Below are 21,327 nucleotides of genomic sequence, written 5' to 3' on the forward strand. Positions count from 1 at the left end.
CGAGGGGGCCCCCCACATCTCGCATCCCGTGCTGGACATCTCAGCGGCTCCTCCTCGCCGTGGAGCCCTGGGTTCCCCGGGCCGGGCCTCAAGGCGGCCACCGCCCCAAATCTGCTCTAAGTGGCCCCTCTGGGTGGTTTTTCTGGAAACGATGTACCTGAATTCAGGTAACCCACATAAGGCGTGAGCAACTGCATCACAGCCCACATGTTCATCATGCCATTTCATGCTGGTTCTGGGGAAATGACCCTAAGGGGTTGCTCCTGAGATGTTTCTCCAAGAAAGTCAGGCCCGAAAGTAACTTTTCTCATTCAGGTTGCCAAGCCTGCCGGGGGGCTCTCGCTTCGCCACGCCACCGCTTCACCTAACTGGGTCCCGTCACAGGTGGTGGAGCTGCCTTCCTGTTCAGACGTGTCACCTGCTTGCTGGACGGGGGTGGGGGTGGCACGACCTTCCCGACCAGGGCTCCAGAAGGGATCTGACCCCAGCTTGGCTGTGTCCGTCACATCGACCAGCAAGTGTCCAACCAAACCAAACCAAACAGAACAAATTTATGGATGCCATCCACACTTGTTTAAACAGAGGCTTCGAAAGGACAAGAATTTATTTAGAACGTCCCTAGGTCAGGAAGCACCCGAGTCCCGACGATCACGTGACTGTTACGGTCAAGGGTCTGTTTACCACGGCCCCCGCTTCGGCGTCTGGTGATCAGGCGCCCTTGCTGCTCGGGCGGATCCGGGCTGAGGGGTCCGGCCGGGCCTCCCGGGTCTCTGCAGAGCCCGCTCTCCCCTTGGCTCTGACCTCCCAGGCCCAACTCTCCCCTGCTCGCTGCTCAGTGGGGGCCTGGCCCCTGACGCGGGGGCCGCCCTGCTCTCTGCCTCTGGGTCGAGCGCCCACTGCCTGGCCACCCCGCCTTCCCCGGGTCCGTGCCCCTTCTCCTTGTCATTGCCCACAGCGTCAGTGACGCGTACGGAATGGTTGGGCCTGTGGCTCTAGGGCCGCACTGCCTGGGTTCAGGTCCTGGCCACTCCCTTCCCCACCTGTGTGACTATGGGCAAGCTACTTAACCTCTCTGGGCCTCCTGACGTGGAGATAACTGTTGCAGACATAACAACCCAGGGATGACATTTGCTACGTGGAAAGCGTACAACAAATAGGCACTTTTCTTATTCAGGCTTTTTTTTTTTTTTTTTTTTTTTTTTTTCTTTTTGCTATTTCTTTAGGCCACTCCTGAGGCATATGGAGGTTCCCAGGCTAGGGGTCGAATCGGAGCTATAGCCACCAGCCTACGCCAGAGCCACAGCAACGCGGGATCCGAGCCGCATCTGCAACCTACACCACAGCTCACGGCAACGCCGGATCCTTAACCCACTGAGCAAGGGCAGGGACCGAACCCACAACCTCATGGTTCCTAGTTGGATTCGTTAACCACTGCGCCACAACGGGAACTCCTTTGTCTTCTTTGTATTTTTCTTGGGCATATGGAGTTTCCCAAGCTAGGCATCTAATCAGAGCTGTAGATGCCGGCCTACACCACAGCCACAGAAACGCAGGATCGGAACTGCATCTGAGACCCACACCACAGCCCACGGCAACGCCGGATCCCCAACCCCCTGAGTGAGGCCAGGGATCGAACACGCAACCTCATGGTGCTTAGATTCGTTAACCACTGCGCCACAACGGGAACTCCTCTTATTCAGGTTTTACCAGACAAGTGCACTGGCCGATCTGTTTAGATCAACGCCCTTGGGAGTTGGGGCGGCGGGGGGGGGAGTGAGTCAAGGCATACCCCACAACCTCGCCCGTCAAGCCACGGTGACACGGGGGTACAGAGAGGTCAGGCAACCCCTGGCTGGCCACTAGCCCATCCGTAGCCAGTGTAGCCCAGACGCAAAGCCGAGGTGGGCGAGCAGCGTCTTTTCTCTGGACTTGAACTAGGACATCGGGATCGACCCCGGCCCGCCTTGCTTCCTAACACGGTACCCTGGGTCCTGATGGCAAACACACCTGGGTTTATCACTGTGAGGACGGGAGTGAGTCTGTGTTCCTCTCCCCATCCAAAGACCCCCCCCTGCCGAAGGACACAGGTTTAATTATCTGTATCTCCTGCATAGGTGGAAACGGAGGACTCAGCCTGAGGGAATACATTTCTAGCTGCAACATTTTATCACCTGCATAGGTGGAAACGGAGGACTCAGCCTGAGGGAATACATTTCTAGCTGCAACATTTTATCACCCGCGTGACGGCTGGAAGGCATCCTGCCACTTTTGACATCAGATGTTTTAGGCCAGCAGCGAGAAAACTAAGACAAGAACAAAACTGGCTTTAGTCAGAGTTGCCTTTTAAAACACCCACCCCCAGGAGTTTCTGTCATGGGTCAGTGGAAATGAATCTGACTAGGAACCATGAGGATGCAGGTTCGATCCCTGGCCTTGCTCAGTGGGTCAGGATCCGGCATTGCTGTGAGCTGTGGAGTAGGTTGCAGTCGCAGCTTGGATCTGGCATGGCTGTGGCTGTGGCATAGGCTGGCATCTACGGCGCCAACTGGACGCCTAGCCTGGGAACTTTCATATGCTGCAGGGGCAGCCCTAAAATTAAAATAAAACACCCACCCCAGATCCACATTTTCAGCATCGGTCGGTCTCACAAGGACAAAAGTCTCCGTGACTTAAGGGGAGTGAAGGGTGAACTCCTTTCCAGGGAACTTCCCTGTCTCTCTGGACAATGTCCCCGGGCACTGCTTCTCCAACGAGCAATCCTGGAGCTTTCTAGAGCGCAGGGTGAAGGCAGGGCTGGAAATGAGAGCTGGTGGAAGGCCACACGGCTCCCGATGGGGTCCAGGCTGAGCAGAGGGAAGGGCAGCTCTCATCTTCCAGCCATCATTAACCTGCTCCGTGCCAGGTACCATGTCAGATGCTGGGAACACGACAGCGGTCACGGTGGATGGCATGTACCTCGCCCCACGGAACCGACACGCTGAAGGGGGAGGCAGAGCCAAGTAACCACATGAGACAACGACGGAGGGCGGCGATGGGCTAGGAAACCAACAAGGCACTAGGATCAGGACCCCTTGAAAGGAACGTCTCCTGCCGAGGAGGCGCTAAGTCGGGGCCTAAACGTTACAGCCACAGGCGAAGCTGGGCAAAGCCCATTCCAGCGGCAGGGGAGTGAGCGGAGAGCTTGGGGACCTCATGAGCTGGAAAGAGTGTCCTTGTGGCTGGAATGGCCAGAGAGAAGGAGAGGACCCAAGATGAGTACCCTGAGGCCAAGGGCTAAGCTCTGTAGGGCCCTGGAGGCTGCGGCCAGGAGCTGGGTTTTAGAGCAAAGCCACCACTGGGTTTAAGCAGGGAGGAGCCTCCTCTGATTTACATTATGCAGTTACTTATGCCACCGTGTGGACACTGGACTGGAGGGCCAGTCTCCAGGGACAAGTAACGCCAACAAGCCCTTACTGACAGCACGGTCACAGCATCCAGGCGAGAGGGTGAGGCGGGACGGGGCGGCGGCGGTGGAGGTGGAAGGACCTGACATCTATTTTAGCCGAGAATTACCAGGGCTTCCTTCTGGATGAGAGAGAGGAGGCTTTAGTGACAGAAGCAGAGGAAACAGGATTTCTGCTGAGGAATCTGGACCGAGGGATCGAGGGAGCAGTTGGATGCACAGTACGAGCCTGGGCTCAGGAGACGGGTCTCGGCTGGCGAGGTGGCAATGCTTATGGGTTCAGAGGTCAAAGGGGAGCTGAGAGAGGAGAGATCAGGGGAGGTGCAGGGCTGGAGCAGCAGGAGGAGGTTAGGGCTGGGGGAAGAGGGGGGACTCCAAGTTTAGGGACTCTGGAGACTAGCCCCCCCCCCCAGGGGAGGGGTGGAAGGGAAGTCCTTGGCTCTGCCACTATCTGACAAGGATGGAGCAGCAGCAGCAGCAGAGATGTGAGCATTGGCGGCGGGGGGGGGGGGGGGTCCGCTGTGCGCCAGGCCCCATGCTTGCTGTCTTCTGTATGTCACCTGTGAGCCCTGTCACAACCTTGCAAACTGCTGTTATTGTCACCATGACGACAATGACAAAGACAGAACCTGCAGCTCAGCAAAACGAAGCAATTTATCCACGGTTTCAAAGCGCTTCGGTGTTGGTCCTTGGAATGTGAACTGACTCCAACAGTTCCAATCACGAGTCTGCAATAATGTTAAGACTGGACAATTTCTCTGTAGATCTAGAACTTTTCAAATATGGAAAGTTTATTGTTTAAAAAAAAAGACTGGACAGAATCACAAAGAGACCTAAGAAGACCAACAGCACCGCTTCCACCACCTTCTCTGCGTCCACAGCCAGGTGCCCGATTCAAAGGGAACCCGCCAGGGACCTAGAACCTGTCATACTAAGTGCAGTCAGTCAGAGAGTGAAAGACAAACATCATATGATATCACCTATATATAGACTCTTTAAAAACCCCAAAAGAATACAAATGAGCTGATTTGCAGAACAGAAACAGACTCAGGCTTTGAAAAACGTTATGTTACCGGTGGGGCCGGCGGGCGGGGGGGTGGACTCGGGGTTGCACACACTGAGGTCTAAGGAATGACCCGCCAACGGGGACCCGCTGTACAGCCCAGAGCACTCCACCCAGTGTTGTGTGATGATCTGTGTGGGAAAAGAATCGGAGAGAAAATGGGCACGTAGATACGTATGACTGGGTCCCTTTGCGGCACAGCACAAATGATCACACCTTGCAAATTAACCGTACTTCTGCAAAACCTTAAAAAAAAAAAAGTAACCCACTGTGGACTCCTGTCTTCTGCATCCAGACCGACCCAGGGTCAACAGCCGCCCTCTGCTGCCCAGTCAGCCCTCCTCTCAAGTGTGGACTCCAAGCCTAAACACGTGCATTCCTGTTTTCCTGCAAGAACTAAAGGAGACAGACAGAGAGTTCTTATCCGCAGACGATGAGAAAGCCTAACCTGCAAATAACTAAAGAGGTGACAGAAAACCTATCTGAACTAAAGCATAAAGCGCTTGGTTAACAGACAGACAGACACACCCCCTTTCTTATGAACGGGTCACCATCCATCAGAAAGGACAACGAGAAAAGCGGATTCGTAACTAAGCTCCTACACACAGAACAAGCAAGTAAAAACGGACATAAAGGAATATTCTAATGAAGAGAGAGCCCCCTCCTGATCGTGGAAGGCTGGATTCCTGACCGGGTGCATGGATCAATCAATATCAACATTTAAATCAGCAAAAATAAAGACTGCGATGGATGTTTCAGGGACGATGGAGAGGCCGCCGGGGCCACCCCTACTTTTGCGGATAAGGAAGCCAGGGCTTAGAGAGGGGAATACAAAGGGCAGGTACGAGCCCAGCCCTGGGAAGGCGCGAGCATCGGCTGACCTTTGCTGCTGCAGAACAGGGGGTGGCCGGGGGACTGGGAAGGAGATGAGACGGCGAGCAGGTCACAGAGGGCCCTGCGCCTTGTCACCAGGAATCTGGGCGGTGGGGGGGGGGCGCCTGAAAGGCTTCAGCAGAGAGAAGTGGTGCCCATGGGAGGGGGCTGATAAGAGCGAACGCACGCTGGCTTCCGAGAGGGAGCAGGACTGGAGACAGGGCGATGGGCGAGGAGGCAGCGGGACGGATCCGGAAGACGGCAGGCATCTGCGGGAAACCGTGCAAGCGGCTTTTCTGAGGACGCGGAGCCGGGGGACCGACGGGGACGCTGGGCCTCTCGGCGCGAGGCGGGAGCCAGGCACGACTCCCGAGCGCTTGGCTGGGACGCCTGAGTGCTTGGTGGTCTTGCTCATCAAACGCGAAAACGGAGAAAGAAGAGCGGGGCTGGAGAAGATCACGAGCCCAGTTCTGGATGGCCTGGGGATTATTCTGAGCACGTTTTGACAGCATACCATTTGCTTTTCTTCCACTGGGATTAAATAAAATTTGTCTGTGGGCCCAGCAAGCCATTGGGGGAAAGGTTCCTACTTTGGTGGGGGGTTTGGAGGCAGACCTCGTCTACGCGAAGAATCCTAAATACAAAGCAGATCCAGGAGTGACTGGGACGGGGTAGAGGCTCAGGTGCGGGTGGAGCATCCATGGCTGGCAGAGGCCTCCCACCGAGAAGGTCTCCCCACGCCCCCGTCCCATTTTCTCCCTCCACCCCAAGGCTCCCAGACACTCGTTTCATGCTTTTGTATTTTGGGGAATGTTCTGATTGGCACGTGCTGATACCTTCTTACTGTAACATCCCAGGCTAAGTGCAGCTCTTCATTATATTCCTTCAGACAGAACCTCGGTTGAAAGCGGGGAACAACGTTTGCCACGGGAAGACATGTGTTCCGAAGCCACCTCTGAAAATCAGTGAAGCCCGCGGTCTGCAGGGGTCGCCTTTCTTAACTTCTAAGGCTCCGCTGCCTCCCCCTGTTCCTTGGACTAAGCTGGTGATCAGCCTGGAAGGAAAGGGCAGCCAAAGGCAAGCTGGCTGTCTTCTCTGTTCCGCGTTCCTCTGGCCAGCCTCTCGGGCCAAGGAGAGCAGAGCCGAGGGGTCCCCTGTGCTCACCTGCGGCAGCGTCCCCGACTCAGCGCGTCTCAGAGGAAATATCTGGGCAAGAGCGGAACCTGCCAATCTCCATACGTGAAATGAGACAGTAGCTTTTTTTTTTTTTTTTTTTTTCCTTTTTTGGCCGCCCCGAGGCACATGGAGCTCCCAGGCCAGGGATCAGATCCGAGCCACAGTCACAACCAAAGCCACAGCTGCGGTAACACTGGATCCTTTACCCACTGTGCCGGGCCAGGGATTGAACCTGCATCTCGGTGCTCCAGAGAGGCCGCTGATCCCGCCGCGCCCCAGCGGGAACTCGGAGGGAGTCGCTTCATGGGGATGAACTTGTCTTCCTTTAGCCAAACTGAGGAACCATGTGTACCTCGGGGAGACTGAAGACGCCAGCGGGCGCAGGAGGAAGCAAGAGCGGTCAGGGATTTGCTATAGGACCCGGTTAGGCGCGCAGGGGGTCAGGCCGTCCGGGAAGGCAGACGGGTACCTCGACAGGAAAGAGGGGTTCACAGCCACAGACACCCAAACGGAACGTGACCTCGGGGGAGGAGCAAATGAGAGGCTGTGCTTTATGAAACTCACAGGACTTGCGTGTGGTGACGTCAGAACCCTCTGCCGACAAATTCCATCTTTTACTCCGCAATCAAGATGTGGACAAGTTAAGAACACTGTTCCTACATGAAGGTGGTTTTTCCCCTGTTGAGAAACTAGTCACCCCTGGCTGTTTGAAAGAGAATGCTCTGACTTTTCATTTCGTGGGATTAAAGAATACATTTAAGATAAGTCCGCACCACACCAACTTGAAATGAAATGGAGAATTCTTGCCAGAGATGGGAGATGCGATTTTCACTTCCTAAGCTTAAACAGACTCCTTTTTTTTTTTTTTTTTTTTTTAACAGCCGCGTCTGCAGCATACGGACATTCCTGGGCTAGGGGTCGAATCGGAGAGGCAGCTGCCAGCCTACTCCACAGCCACGCCAGGTCTGTGACCTACACCACCGCTTGTGGCAGCGCCAGATCCTGAGCCCACCGGGCTAGGCCAGAAATTCACCTGCATTCTCATCAGCACTGTGTCAGGTTCCTCACCTGCTGAGCCGCAGCGAGAATTCCTGGACGCGTCGTTTAACATTAAAAACAACCTTCGTGAGCAACAAAGTGTTTCCCACAACTTCGGTCCACGGGGGTTACAGTTCCTTTCATTTCTGGAATTGTTAATCAAACATAAAATTATCATCATCTATTCCAGAAAATCGGATGGCAACGAACCCGAGCAACGTTCGAGGATTTTTCTTTTGAGGCCGAGAGCCAGCAAGGACGGCGCTGGAAAAGGCTATTTCACTCTGGGGCATTTCCTCAGCAGGGGAAATGATTTCTGAGAATACTGAAGCCTTTTTTATTCTAAAGCAGGCTAGCGACACCTGTACACAATCTTTCTAGACGACAATAAGACTTTTCTGAGGTTTCATGTCATGACCATTTAATTTAATAGCTCTGAGAGTTTAAACAGGACACTAATACCTCAGTGAACTGGCACGATTGGTGAATTGGGGATTCCAGTTAACTTAATTTTTCCATCAACTAATAGAAACCCATTTATGCAAGGAAATTTCCTCGGCAGGATACAGGGGAATCTGGACATCCCTTTGCTGGTACGGACAATTGTAGGTTTTGTCTCTCGGTTTTACTTTTTTTTTTTTTTTTAAAGAAAAGACTGGCATTTGCCTCTCATAAATCTTCAAATTAATAAGCCAATAACCAACCGCATGTCCCATGTCTCACCCCCAAAATAGGTAAAGTTTAACTGGGAGAGTCTTAGTTTAACTTCACCGAGGAAAATAAAATATATTCCTCGCATCCATGGAACAGGCTCGGCGCCGATCTGCACCCAAGGGCTACAGAGATAAACGCTATGTGTTTTTTGGGCCTTAGAAGCTCAGGGTTTACATAGAAATGAAGTTGAAAACTTCAGAAGCTGGGAGAAATGACAGGTGTGGAAAATTTTCTTTCTTTAAAAAGCAGAAAACGTGACCCTTGCTTTTGAAAAATCAAGCCCAATGAAATGTACTTTTGGAGATAATTACTGAAAAGAACGTTGCCTCGAATCTTTAAACCAGCAGCATAAGGACGGAGTTTATATCCTGATTTCAACTTAGCAGAATTAGAAAGCTTTGGAAGTTCTCAGAGGGGGACAGGTAGATGAGTGAAAAGCTAGGAAACTTTCTGATGGGACCTGCCTGGGCTCAAAGGCCCTGGGGGTGTCCTCAGCCTTTGGCTAGTTTTTTGTTTCAATTAACAGACGCAAAGCCGTTCAAAGGCATGGCCTGGGCCTTGGTTCCTTCCCTCTGATGGTTTCCAGCAGGCAACCTTGGCCTTGGCATCTGAAGTGTCCTGGAATGCTAGGTTCCACTACTCCCTGCTCCCCGGGCCTCAGCCCACTGGTGACTCTGAGTCAGTGGTTCCAGGATGGGGCCCAGGAATTTGCATTTTTAGTCAGACCATCATGGAATCCTTATCACGGAGGACACTGGAAAATGCGGCCCTGGATAATGGGACTTTGCCGAAGGACGGGGGTGGGGGTGGCAGGAGCTGGGAGGGGGAAGGTACATGCCCAGGCCCCGGGGTCAGCAAATCCTGGGGCTGGCCCCAGAATCTGCATTCTCTTATAAGGCCCCAGGCAACATCTGGTCAGCAGAAACTTGTCTCTGGCTGCCAAGGTGCCATCTCTACTCTGCCAACGCCGGACATTGAGCAGCCAGAATCAAGAGAAGCTCAGGCTGTTGTGACCCCAGGTGGAGCATCCTGGACTTGCTGGTCGGCTTGGGCCCAGGCTGCTTCCTGCAGCTCCCGGTCTCCCCTGGATGAGCCGTTTCTCCAAGGCCTGCCTCCAGGAGCCAGGTTTCAGCCCAAAGCCCTCCAGACCACGGGGAGCCCGCCTGGCCCTACTCGGGGCAGATCGAGGCCTCCACTGGTGTGACTCTGAAGCAGTGATCACCTGAGGGCAACAGGAGGAGTGGCAGAAGGGCTCGTGGAAAGGTCACGGCCTGGTTCAATCACGCCTGGAAACCGCCACGGAGACGATGACACGAACCAACGCCTGGCTGTAAACAGACACACTGTTTACCACCAATCCCGCGGAAACAAACCTGTCTGCACACACAGTTGCTCCGGTAGGCGCGCTCAGAAAAACAAACAACTTGCAACACAAACAATACCTTCACACATTTCCCCTTCGCAAGTGACTAATGCACCCTATACCGAGAGGCTGCGACGGATGTCTTCTGGAATTCCCACGTTACGGGCCTCATGCTTGCCAAAAACTCTACAGCCCTCCCGAGAAGGCCAAGGGGAATGCCAGACCTGGTGGGGCTGGAAGAAAGGCAAACTGGGGCGCGATCACGAAGGGATCAAACACTCGCCTCAACTGCTTCCCGCATTTCATCCCCAGGGGTTCAACTCCGAAAGCGGCTCTTGATTTCAAACCTCAGCCCACGTGGCTCAAATGTGCAACTTACATATTCGGTATGAAAACAAAGTTATTTAACTGTTAGCACAGATTCTTCTCTGAGAGAGACAAGGCGAGGCACATGTTCCGGCCCACACACACACACACCCACACACACTCACACACACTAATCTTTGACTCTAAATATTGATCTATGACATGCAATTATTTTGGCTTCGGAAGGCTAGGCTGTCTGCTGTGTTGGGGTGGGGTGGGCAGTTGCCCAAAAAAATTGTCTTGAACACCGCCAGGGCTGAACATATTTGTGTGTAAGCTGGAGGTTTTTTCTTTTCTTTTTTTTTTAAATGCATGTGTAATACAAATAGTTCTTTTTCATTTGGGAAAGAAAAAAGCACTTAAAAAAAAAAAAAAAAGGTTTGGTGGGGAGGCTTTGCAGCGGTATTTCACCTCAATACATCTTTCAACTTTGATGGCTCGTAAGCTCACGGCTTGGTTCTCGTCTTCAACCTTCAGACAAACTCTAAGCTGTCCGCAGCAGCTGCAGAGGCCGGGTCTTTAAATGAAATAAAGAAATAATTGCTTCGGGGAACAAAGGGAAGGGGGGAAAAAAAGGCCTGTTAGCTGCACTAGGCGGCCCCTCGGGATCGTGTGTGGTATGTGCGCCTGATGGATGTTGCTCGGTGTGGTCAGAGGGAAGCCTGAGCAATCCCGGAGACTCAGAACAAGCGTGATGCGGGCGAAAGAGCGCAGGTTTCAGGGGCACACCTGGGCTCAAATCTCGGCTCCGCTACCGAGAGCTCCGTGACCTTGGCAGAGGGCCTCTGCCTTGGGGCGGTCTGCCTTCCTCATCTGCAGGATGGGATGACGTGACGTCAGAGGGGGGCCCGTGTGGGTGCTGCGCTGCTCCCATCAAACACGGCAAATCGAACACCCATGGTTACCCCCACCCCTCACCGCTCCCCCCACCCCAAAACGCCACCTCCCGTGAGAGAAACGGTATAAACCCATAACCCAAAGAACACGGCAGAAAGTGACATCCAATCAGACACATCAATACAGTGTTGGGGAGTTCCCTTTGTGTGTGGCTCAGCGGGTTAAGAACCTGACATAGTGTCCGTGAAGATGTGGGTTCGATCCCTGGCTTTGCTCTGTGGGTTAAGGATCTGGCGTGGCCAAAAGCTGCAGCATAGGCTGAAGATGCAGCTTGGGTTTGACGTGGCTGTGGCCGTGGCGAAAGCCAGCAGCTGCAGCTCCAATTCAACCCTTGGCCCAGGAACTTCCATATGCCACAGGTGCAGCCCTAAAAAAAAAAAAAAAAAGTAAAAATACAGTGTTGGAAGACAGACAGCCCATGGACAAGGGATGGATGACTTAGAAGATGAAACAAACAATCGAGTAGGAGTTGGGGGGTGGGGGGTAGGGACCAAAAGAGCAGTTGGCTGTTGCACCAGACCCCTGGCAAGGCTCAGGGATGGGAGGCACCAGGTACTTCTGAAGGCAGAGCTAACTACAGGGGGCTGGCTGAGGACTACACGAGGACCAAGGACAGCCCAGGTCCCCCCCAGCATCCCCACAAGCAGCCAAGTTGCCTCTGCACCATCCTCTGGGGAAGAGGTTCAGTGGAGGACCCGGAGACAGAGGAGTTCTGATCAATACAGGGCAACAGGTGCAGGAGGAGGAAGGGATAAGGCGAGGGGCTACATGTCCAGGCACACGTCTTAATGGGGAATGGTGAGCTCTCGTCCCCTCTCCATTATCAGGCTCCCGGATGCTAACAGCTAAGCCTCTATCCATCAGGCAGGAGCTCACAGGGCTCCACTCAGCAGAAAGGCACTCGCCAAAAAGACAAGACCCACAGACACCAGCATCTGGGGTCCGCAGTGAAACGACTAGGTCCTTCCATGTCTGGTAATCGCTTATGAAACCTACGACTCAACACACCCCACCCAAGCATAGAGTACGTTCTGTGGCTCCTTAGTGCTTCAGTCTTAAACAGTCATGTGTAGCCAAGCATTAGCAGACATTTGAGCAAAGAAAAGAAAGAAAAAAGAACCCAATTATCCCCACTCCCCCCCCCCCAAAAAAAACAGAAAAAAGAATTCAGTGAAAAGATACAATGCAAAGAATCAAAAGCTACAAAGAGATGATAATGAATACGCTCAGAGAGAGAAAACGTTTTGTATGATAAAACCACAGCAGAGTAACATTTAAAAATTGGAGGAGTTCCCATCGTGGCTCAGTGGTTAACGAATCCGATTAGGAACCATGAGGTTTCGGGTTTGATCCCTGGCCTCGCTCAGGGGGTTAAGGATCCGGTGTTGCCGTGAGCTGTGGTGTAGGTCAGACGCAGCTTGGATCCCATGTTGCTGTGGCTCTGGCGTAGGCTGGTGGCTACAGCTCCGATTAGACCCCTAGCCTGGGACCCTCCATGTGCCACAGGAGCGGCCCAAGAAATGGCAAAAATAAAATAAAATAAAATAAAAATAAAAATCGGAAAATTTGTGTGTTTAAAAGGACAGCAACAACAAAGAAATTCCATAGGAGGCTTTGAAGATGTCACTGCATCCCCCAAATGAACACAAAGACAAAGAAAGGAACCACAAGAGAGAAAATAACAAGGAAAGGAGACTAAGCCAGAAAAGCCCCATTTCCCCCCAAAGAACGTACCGGCAGGAAAGCAAAGAAAAAACTGAGGGTGTCATTATCAAAGCGGCAATAAATGGGAAAATGCCCGCAACTCAAGGACCTGAATTCCAGGCTGAAGTATCCACCCAGCACCCAATACAAAAGTACAGGGCAAGGGAAGAAGCTCCCAGAGGCCTGCGTGGAATTTAGACTGCTGAGGCTCAAGGCAAGCTCTCCAAAGCCAGACAGGACGGGTGACCCAGTCCAGAAATCAGGACGGCCTGGAGTCCTCAACAGCAACAAGGAAAAGGCCAGAGGACAACGGAGACGGCCTTCGAAAGGCTCGTCCCCCGGGGTTTCCCACCTAAGATGCTCTAGATGCGTCTCTCACGCCACTGCAAAGTGCAGGAGAAAGGAATCTTTCAACTCCAGGAGGGCTGAGCCCCCTCCAGGGGAAATATCTGACGGGCCATTTCCCCAGGCGATTTAGGGCAAGAATTACGATCAGCGAAGTGGGGGACAGATGACAAGTTCAGGGAGAACAAGTATTGTGTAAGAAAGGAAATCTAATTATAGTAAGCTACATGGCTCAGCCAAAAATACTGAGACTGTCTAAATGAAAAGGCGGAATAATTCCCTGACAATTGCGCGTTAACTGCGTTGGTGGCAGAGCCGGAGACACGGAAGCGCCTCTTCTTCCAGTGCAGGAGGGTAGCAGCCAACGTCCCCAACCGCAACCACGTCAAGTCACATTAGCACAAGCACAGGATTTAGAAAGAAGAAAGTAAGATCCAGAAGAAACAGGGGAAAGGGCCAAAGGACCTTTTTCCTCTGAAGCGTGGGAAGGCAGGTGGAGGCGGGCAGTGGTTGCTTTCTGTGTCCTGCGGAACCGTATGTCTTTGTAAACTACGCTCAGGCAGTCACCAGGCCAGCCGCACCTCTGTGGCTTGGCCTGGGGATCGGCGGCAGGTGTGGCTGGAACAGGAGTGAGTGTCACCTGCGCCAGTACCACATGGAATAAGCAGGTGCTGGGGGGCAGGGGAGGAGAGAAACTCAGGTCCCTGACAGCCTCCCCTTGGCTGCCCAGCTGGCACACGTGGGCCTGTGCACACAAATACACACACACACAAAATCGCAAGAATCTAACAATTCATGTATCATCACACGACACCCCCATGGGCAACCCGACCTACATTTCCTTCCTTCCCAAAGGGAGAAAAACCTCAAATCACCTCTTGTTACTGTACCCAGAGGAAGGGTCATGAAGCCCTATTCTAGGGGCCCAGGTCTCTGATTGATGGGCGTCTTCTCATCCCAGGTCATAGACAGTTCCCCATATTATTATTATTATTAATTATCATTTGCTTTTTAGGGTTAGGGCTGCACCTGCAGCACACAGAGATTCCCAGGCTAGGGGTCAAATCAGAGCTGTAGCTGCCGGCCTGCATCACAGCCACAGCCACACAGGATCCGAGCCGTGTCTTCGACCTACACCACAGCTCACGGCATCGCTGGATCCTTAACCCACTGAGCGAGGCCAGGGATCGAATCCACATTCTCATGGATACTAGTTGGGTTCATCCCTGTCCTCTGCTGGGGAGCCTGGGCGGGGGGGGAGGTGTCCCCCACTTCACCTAACAGCAGCTTTAAGAAAGGGAGAACACAGAAACAAATTCTGGGGAAGACGAGAGAATCTCATCAGACCTAAACATAGGCCTCAAGCCAAACTCACGCCACTCTCAACCCCGTGGAAGGGCGCCTGTGCGCTCTGTACAGTTCCTGGTGAATTACGTGACTCCTTCCTGTTAGACGCTGCCCTTGGGTAACACACCCCAGAGCCCTTTCTGGGTTGGCTTCCCGGGATTCTATTCTTGGTGCTGACGCTGAGCTCGAACGTGGTGTTAGTTCACCGATGGGATCTCTCCTATTTATGTCCTCGTCTCCAGTCAAACATCTTTAATTTATTCTTAGCAGCTTTTACAGCCACACACCCCCCACTGTAAACCCCTGCACATCTTCTTTGGAACACAAAGCTTACACATGACAAATAAAATCGAGCCTGGGAGAAGCTGGGCCGTCTTTCTTGGAGTTTGCTCAACGAGACTTGGAGATCCCCAGGTGGGGAAGAACCTCGGCTTGGGATTGTCTGGAAGCCTGCCTGGCAGCTCCCACTGCTCGCTGTGTCGCTCTTTCACCCTTACGTCTTGGTCTGCAGGCTGGGCTCTGTGAACTCATCCATCTATCTATGCTGTTGTGCAGACTTTGCTGTTGTTTCCAAGGAAAAGTTTTTTTCCGATGCTCCAGCCGTGCCTTAGTTGAAGGAAGGGGAAGGGGGAAGCAGGATTGTTTTTCTTGCATGTCTATGTGTTCCCGAGTGGCTAGGTAATCGGACCAGAACCGGAATCCAGAAGGGAACCTCAGAGTTGGGGCAGAGACAGCGTGAGTCCAGGAGTATCGGGAGCAGGCCAGCAGGGGATGGAGGCTGCCCTTGCCCACTGGCAATTCCTCTGACCACTAGAGGAAAACCTCAAATAAATGGACCCTGAACATGAATGTTATAAGCATCAGGGCAAAGGCATCTGGAAAGCTGGTGCCACCCTCTCAAGCTTGATGCCAGGCTGGGGGGGGGGGGATGGGACTTCAGCATTAGCTGGCTTTGGGACCCACCCCGGCAGGTTAGATGTCACCACCGTGTGGTGGAAGCGAGGAACAGGCACAGGACGGGGTGCGGGGGGTGGGGGTGGGGGGGTCCTGGTCCAGAGATGGAGAGCGCTTATCCAAGCCATGGCTCCGGATGAAAATAGCATCTGTTTATTCAACTTGTCTCCCTCCTAACACAACACAGACTTCAGAAAGATAATCACACCGCAGACAAAATAAAGAGGAAGCACACCCTTCCCCGAGCTACCTGCACAGAGCTAAGCTCCAGCGGGCTTTCTTCTGAGGCCTACGGGAAGCAGCCTCCCCCCTCCCCCCCAACTGAAAAAGAGACACCCCCTTCCGCCGGCCCGCTTCTGCACTTGGCCATGGAACCCCTTCAGAGCACAGCGCTCTCCGCTGGCTCCGGCTGACCAGGCCTTGCAAAATCATCTCGCTTCATTACCCCAAGCTGGTCTGGAAAAAGGCAGAATTCCCTTCTGGGCCAATGAAGCCTCCCCTCTGGCTCTTTAAGAATTGGCTCTTCAACTCATGGGGAGGGAGTTTGGGGTTAGCAGATGCAAACTACTGCATTTGCAGTGGCCTCGCAATGAGGTCCTGCTGCACAGCACAGGGAACTATATCCAGTCACTTGTGATGGAACAGGATGGAAAATATTATAAGAGAAAGAATGTGTGTATACGGATGGCTGGGTCACTTTGCTGTAGGGCAGAAAGTGAAAGAACACTGTAAATCAACTATAATAATTATATATATATATATATATATATTTTTTTTTTTTTTGTAAAGAATTTGCTCTTCAGTCCCTGTGCCCCAGTGCTGGCACACCGCTGGGTATTCATCCACATGCCAGGCCCCCAGCCCTCTCTGCCAGCATGTGGCCTTACATCTGGCCAGCAAGCCACATCTGTGGAGGCTATTTTTATTTTTTTTTTTTCCTTTTTTTTTTTTTTTGTCTTTTTAGGGCCGCACCCATGGCATATGGAGGTTCCCAGGCTAGGGGTCAAATCAGAGCCACAGCTGCTGGCCTACCCCACAGCCACAACACCAGATCCTTAACCCACTGAGCAAGGCCAGGGATCGAACCTGCATGCTCATGGATCCTAGTCAGATTCGTTTCCGCTGCGCCACAATGGGAACTCCTGTGGAGGCTATTTTCAATGCAGATTAAAGGGATCTGACAGGAAACAGAGCCACACATCAAGGTCTGATAGCGTTCCCACCCGGCACGGGTGGGTTAAACCAATTTAAATGCAATTCCCCAACAGGATTGGATTGTGTCAAATCCCTCAACAACGCTCGGGGGACGGGAGCCACAGGCCCCGTGCCTGCTGGCAGAAGTGGGGGGGTGGGGGTGGGGATGGACAGCAAGGGACAGTGAGCACCTGCTGTGTGACCGGCCTTGTCCCGAAGGCTCTAGCGTGAATCTCAGGTGCTTCCCACGGACCTGCCAACATGACGGCGAGCTCATTAATACCCTCGGTTTCCAGGGAGGGAACGGAAGGCAGGGATACGGCAGGGTCCAGAGCGGGGCTCCAACCCGGGAAGAGACCACACAACTCTCACCCGTGACCGCCGTGGTGCGTGGCCCCCTGGGGAGGGCACCCCACGACTCCTTACTCAGGGTGGGGAGGCTGCACGGGAGGCCTGGGATTGTCGGGACGCTGGGAAAACACAGGCGCATGGAGACCTGGGCCCGGGGACAGGGTGGCTCAGGGTTCTGGGGCCGCTTTGGGGCATTCGCAGCGACCTCGGATGCAACTACAGTGAGCCAAGAGTTGTGACAAGGTCCGATGAGCCACCCCAAAAATGTTCTCGCAAAAGCAAAACACGAGGATTCATCTTGACGTGAATCCTGCCCTGTGTGTGTCGCCTCTATTAGCCTCTAAGCTCTGCGGTCTCTCCAGGACGTCAGCTGTAACTATCATTTGTCCCAGTCTCTCATCGCAAGTCTTTTGTCCATCTGGCAGGGGGAGCGGCTGGCGCGGGTCACGTGGCCGAGCTCGGAGGTGGCCCAGGGTTTGGGCTTTTGACACCTGTCCCGGCGCTGCTGGCTGCGGCGGCTCGTGGTCCTGACCCCCAGGGCCAGCGAAGAACTATTCGTGAGGGGCTGGCCCGACACAAGAAGCGGGAGGCAGGAGCTCCAACAAGAGGGCCTGCGGGGGCCAGGGGATGAGATGTTGCAGGCTTTCGCCGTGTACAAACTCTCTGCTGGGCCCTGGGGCTCAGGACACAGAAGGCCTGAAAGAGGGGGCTTCTAGGTGGAAGGCGCTTCTCTGTCACGATCAGCTCTGGGTGACTGTGGGACATCTGACCCCTCCCTCATGTTTTATCACTAAGCGTTTGGGCTTTTTGTTTTGTTGCATCTGTGGCAAGCGGAAGTTCCCAGGCCAGGGATCGAACCTGCACCACGGCAGTGACAACGCCCGATCCTCAACCCGCTGAGCCACCAGGAAACTCCTATGAGCAAGAGGTTTGGCAGGTTCATGCTCTGTAGAACAGAGGACTAGGGGCAGACTGGGAGTGCTGAACTGCTACCTAGACTTCTTGGGGCGGGCAGGATGCATAGGAAGGGATGCCTATGAGGCACGGGGAGAGAGACTCTGGGGGACCTCGGTGATAAGACATCAGGGGGGAATTAGGGGTCCAGGGAATTTCTGGATATTGGTGTCATGACTGAGTTGTATGCTCCCCCCCCCGCAAACTCCTGTTCATACACTGAAACCCTAAGCCCCCATGGGACGGTATTTGGAGACGGGGCCAAACCAAGAAGGTAATTAAAGTCATAGGGCGGGGGGTCCTAATCCGACAGAGCTGATGTCCTCAGCAGAGGACTTGTCTCTGTCCGCAGCCTCAGAGGACAGGCCACGTGAGGACACAGCGAGGAGGCAGCCGTCGGCCACTCAAGGAGAGAGGTCCCGCCAGAATCCACATCTGCTGGCGCCCTGACCTTGAACTTCCCGTCTCCAGAACCATAAGACAACACAGTTGCCTTGTTGCCTGGGCCACCCGGTCTGCAGCTGAGTGCACTGATACAGGGGGCCTTGACCTGCCACCCCGGCCCTCAGCAGCGCTGATCACCCTTGAAAACTCAGCCTTACCTCTCCCGGGAGGGCGTTCTCAGCCCTCCTAGCCACGTCCTCCTAGATGCTCCCACTCCCTGAAGGTTTCAATGGAGAACCCGTAACACTGGGGGTTTTCTGGCGGCACCTGCGGCATGCAGAAATTCCCAGGCCAGGGATGGAACCTGCACCACATCAGTGACCCAAGCTACAGCAATGATAATGCCAGATCCTTAACTGCCAGGCCACCAGGGAACTCCCCGATAACACTTTGCCTTTTTTTTTTTTTTAAACAAAAGTCTGTCTACCCCTACTAGATGAGGAACCTCTTGAAAGAGGCGGCATTTCTTAGTTGGTGAGGAAACGATAAAATGAAGAGCCAGCTGTGCACGAGCATGCAAACATCAGTTATTTGTGTCAACGACTCGCTATGGGGCACGGTTACAACCTACAGGGAAACGTGAAGGCAGAGGGTTGGGGCTGCGTGGGCTCCAAGGTGAAACAGATGTGGTGGCTGAACCCTGCTAACACCAGCAAGTGACCCTGTCGAAGGGACGTCACTGCTCTGGGCTACAATGGCCTCATTTTTTTTTTTTTTCTAAACATAAATTTTCCTGAGGTATAGCACACATTCAGAAAAGCGCACAAGTTATTAAGGATGCAATGAATCTTCTAGTTGTCCTAGCTCGTCAGCACGGATAACAACAGTACCTGTCATGCAAGGTGGGTATGAGGGTTTGGGTACTCCTGGGCACATAGCTGGTGCCAGGACACTGTGAGCCTCCATGAACACGGGCTCTCCTTCCGTCACTGCGCCTCACTGAACCGTAGTTCAGAGGTGTTCAAACCTGCACCCTTTCCCATACAGCCTGGAAGTACATACCCGGACCTACGAGGGGAAAGTGAATACTGCTCCCAATACCCTAACAGAGAAATACACCGTGAGACCTGGGCAGCAAGGTCTCACGACGGCCACCTCTCCTGCCCCTCCAGTTTCATGAAGGTATCCTTCACCTTCTTAAAATGCCAAAGCAAGAGGAGCGTAACCCACGGGGCTCAAGAAGGCGATGGGACAGGCTGGGAACGTCTTCCTTGGTTGGTACAGGAAAAGAGAGAAAAAAACCTTTCGATTTCAGCACATGCGACTTCTCAACCCAGAGGAAGCAGGGACCCGTTGCCAGGCCACCGCAGGTACTGTCACACTTCTGAGCAGGGATGCCATCAGGCACTTGCTGAAGGCAGGACCATTTGGGACACACACACACCCCCCGTCATATTAAGTGGCATCCGTATAAACCAAGCCACCTCCACGCCCCTCATGAGGCCAGAACAAAGGGTCACCTGACTGGGGACAACCTGACGGGTCCCAACTTTATTCTCAGCACAGGTCAGGGTGCCTGAAATGCCATTACTGGGGGGCTCTTGTTTATGTCAAGCTCATTCTCTTACTCTTCTCCCATACGAACCAGAACAATACTTTCCCCAGGAACTGGGCATGCATCAGCTCCGGGGAGTCCTCTGCGCCGGGGCAGCAGATGCTGGACGGCTCAGACGCAGAGGCTGAAGGGCAGCGTCTGCAGGTGGGTGGCGGAGCGGCTGAGCTGGTGGAGCAGGGGCTGTGGGGAGAGGCTGGAGGCAGGAGAGGGCCGTCCCGCCTCTGGTCTTGGCCAGCCCTGGAGCCCACGTCCACAGGAGAGGATCTGGCCCTGGTAAGGCTGATGGAGCAAGGAGACTGGCTTTTCCTAAGTGCCCTCCCAACACCTCCTCACCCCTGCTCCTTTTTTTCCTCTCTGTGCCTTTTCTTCTCTGTGAGCAGGCATATTTCTGTTGATCAATTTAAAAAAAAAGACAAAAAGCCTCCCAAAGCTGAGTGGCACCCATCCCTGCAGACACCCCCCTGCCACCCCTCCAAAGACCCAGGTCCTTCTGAGGAGCAAGGGCAGATGTGGCTTAAAAGAAAGATGCTTGTGGGGAATTTACAGCCTGTGACCAATGAGTCAGATGCGCTCGCCTCGCCACCTGGTTTTTCTCCGTGGCTCCATGTTTTGTGAGCTCACCCTCACTTTCCTTTGCTCCCCACCAGCCAATGGAGGTCACTTCCCTTTGGCCTGGGGGCTCACTGTCTGAGGCTACCTTGGGTTCCCCTGCGCCCTGGGGCTTCAGGTGGCCTGGCGGCCGGGAAGAGCCTCCTCCAACATCCCAAGTTTTAGCACGGGCACCGGGCACCGTGACCCCTTCTCCTGGATTCAATCTCACTGTGGTTGTCTGCGTCTTCCTGCGCTCCGACTTCAGCTGGGGCTAATGCGGTTACACGATAAATTCCAAACATATGCTCCACAGACATGCGGAATCTCACCGTATCTGCCCTTGCTTTGCAAAGCCAACCGAGGGCCTGCGTTTGAGCTGTGAAACCCCCAGGACCCGGGAGGGGGAGGGAGCCTGCCTGCCTGTTGTCGCCCCTCCGTCTTTACACTATTTCACTCCGCTTATATGACTTCTGCTTCTAGGCGGCGGCGGAGCTGGGGTACTTCTCTTTCTGGAAGCCCTCCTTTCAAGCTCTTTGTTGACTCCGAATGCAGTGCAGACCCCTTGTAAGTTCAGGTTTGCCTCCATCAATGAACCTGGCCAACACCTGGAGATGAAGCGAACTTGACCTGGTGCCCTAGCTGAGATCTTTGAACTACGCATAGCGTGAACATAAATCACAGAAGATAAACATTTATCTCACTCCCCCTTTTCTTTTCTTTTTTTTTTACATTTCCAGAGTTGAAAAGTCCCCGACTGTTTCAACAGCCAAGAGAAATGAGACATGACATGTATTTACGAAGGCATTTTCATGCATCACACATCCGCCTTCCTTTTCAATCCCGGGTTTACTTTCCCAAGGAGAGTGCCATTTGCAAACACAAACCAAAATCACAAATGTCAGTTTTGCTGACCAGCATTTATTTCCCAGGCAAACACTTTTTTTTTTTGGTCTTTA

At 53.4% G+C, this 21,327-nt stretch overlaps 2 long non-coding RNA genes across 14 annotated transcripts in view; both read right to left on the reverse strand.

Annotated features, from left to right (window-relative positions):
- LOC100622718 (syntaxin-8) overlaps positions 1–21,327 on the reverse strand; it is a 251,867-nt gene that overhangs the window by 25,719 nt on the left and 204,821 nt on the right. Inside the window, exon 8 of one of the 13 annotated variants that reach the window (XR_002336830.2) lies at positions 7,650–7,738. The exons of the other annotated variants lie outside the window; for them this stretch is intronic. This is a non-coding gene — a long non-coding RNA (syntaxin-8). Of the gene's footprint in view, positions 1–7,649; positions 7,739–21,327 lie in introns of those variants that run through there. 13 annotated transcript variants of the gene reach the window in all.
- Positions 7,821–20,655, reverse strand: LOC146398402 (uncharacterized). Its single transcript, XR_014821862.1, has 2 exons — positions 16,369–20,655; positions 7,821–12,285 (listed from the first exon to the last, which is right to left on the reverse strand). It is a non-coding gene; the product is annotated as an uncharacterized LOC146398402 (long non-coding RNA).

This window comes from Sus scrofa, chromosome 12, assembly GCF_054392235.1.
Source record: "Sus scrofa isolate SSC_HxYL_T2T_F1_AM1 chromosome 12, Sscrofa_HxYL_maternal_Yorkshire_Landrace_v2.0, whole genome shotgun sequence".
NCBI lineage: Eukaryota > Metazoa > Chordata > Mammalia > Artiodactyla > Suidae > Sus > Sus scrofa.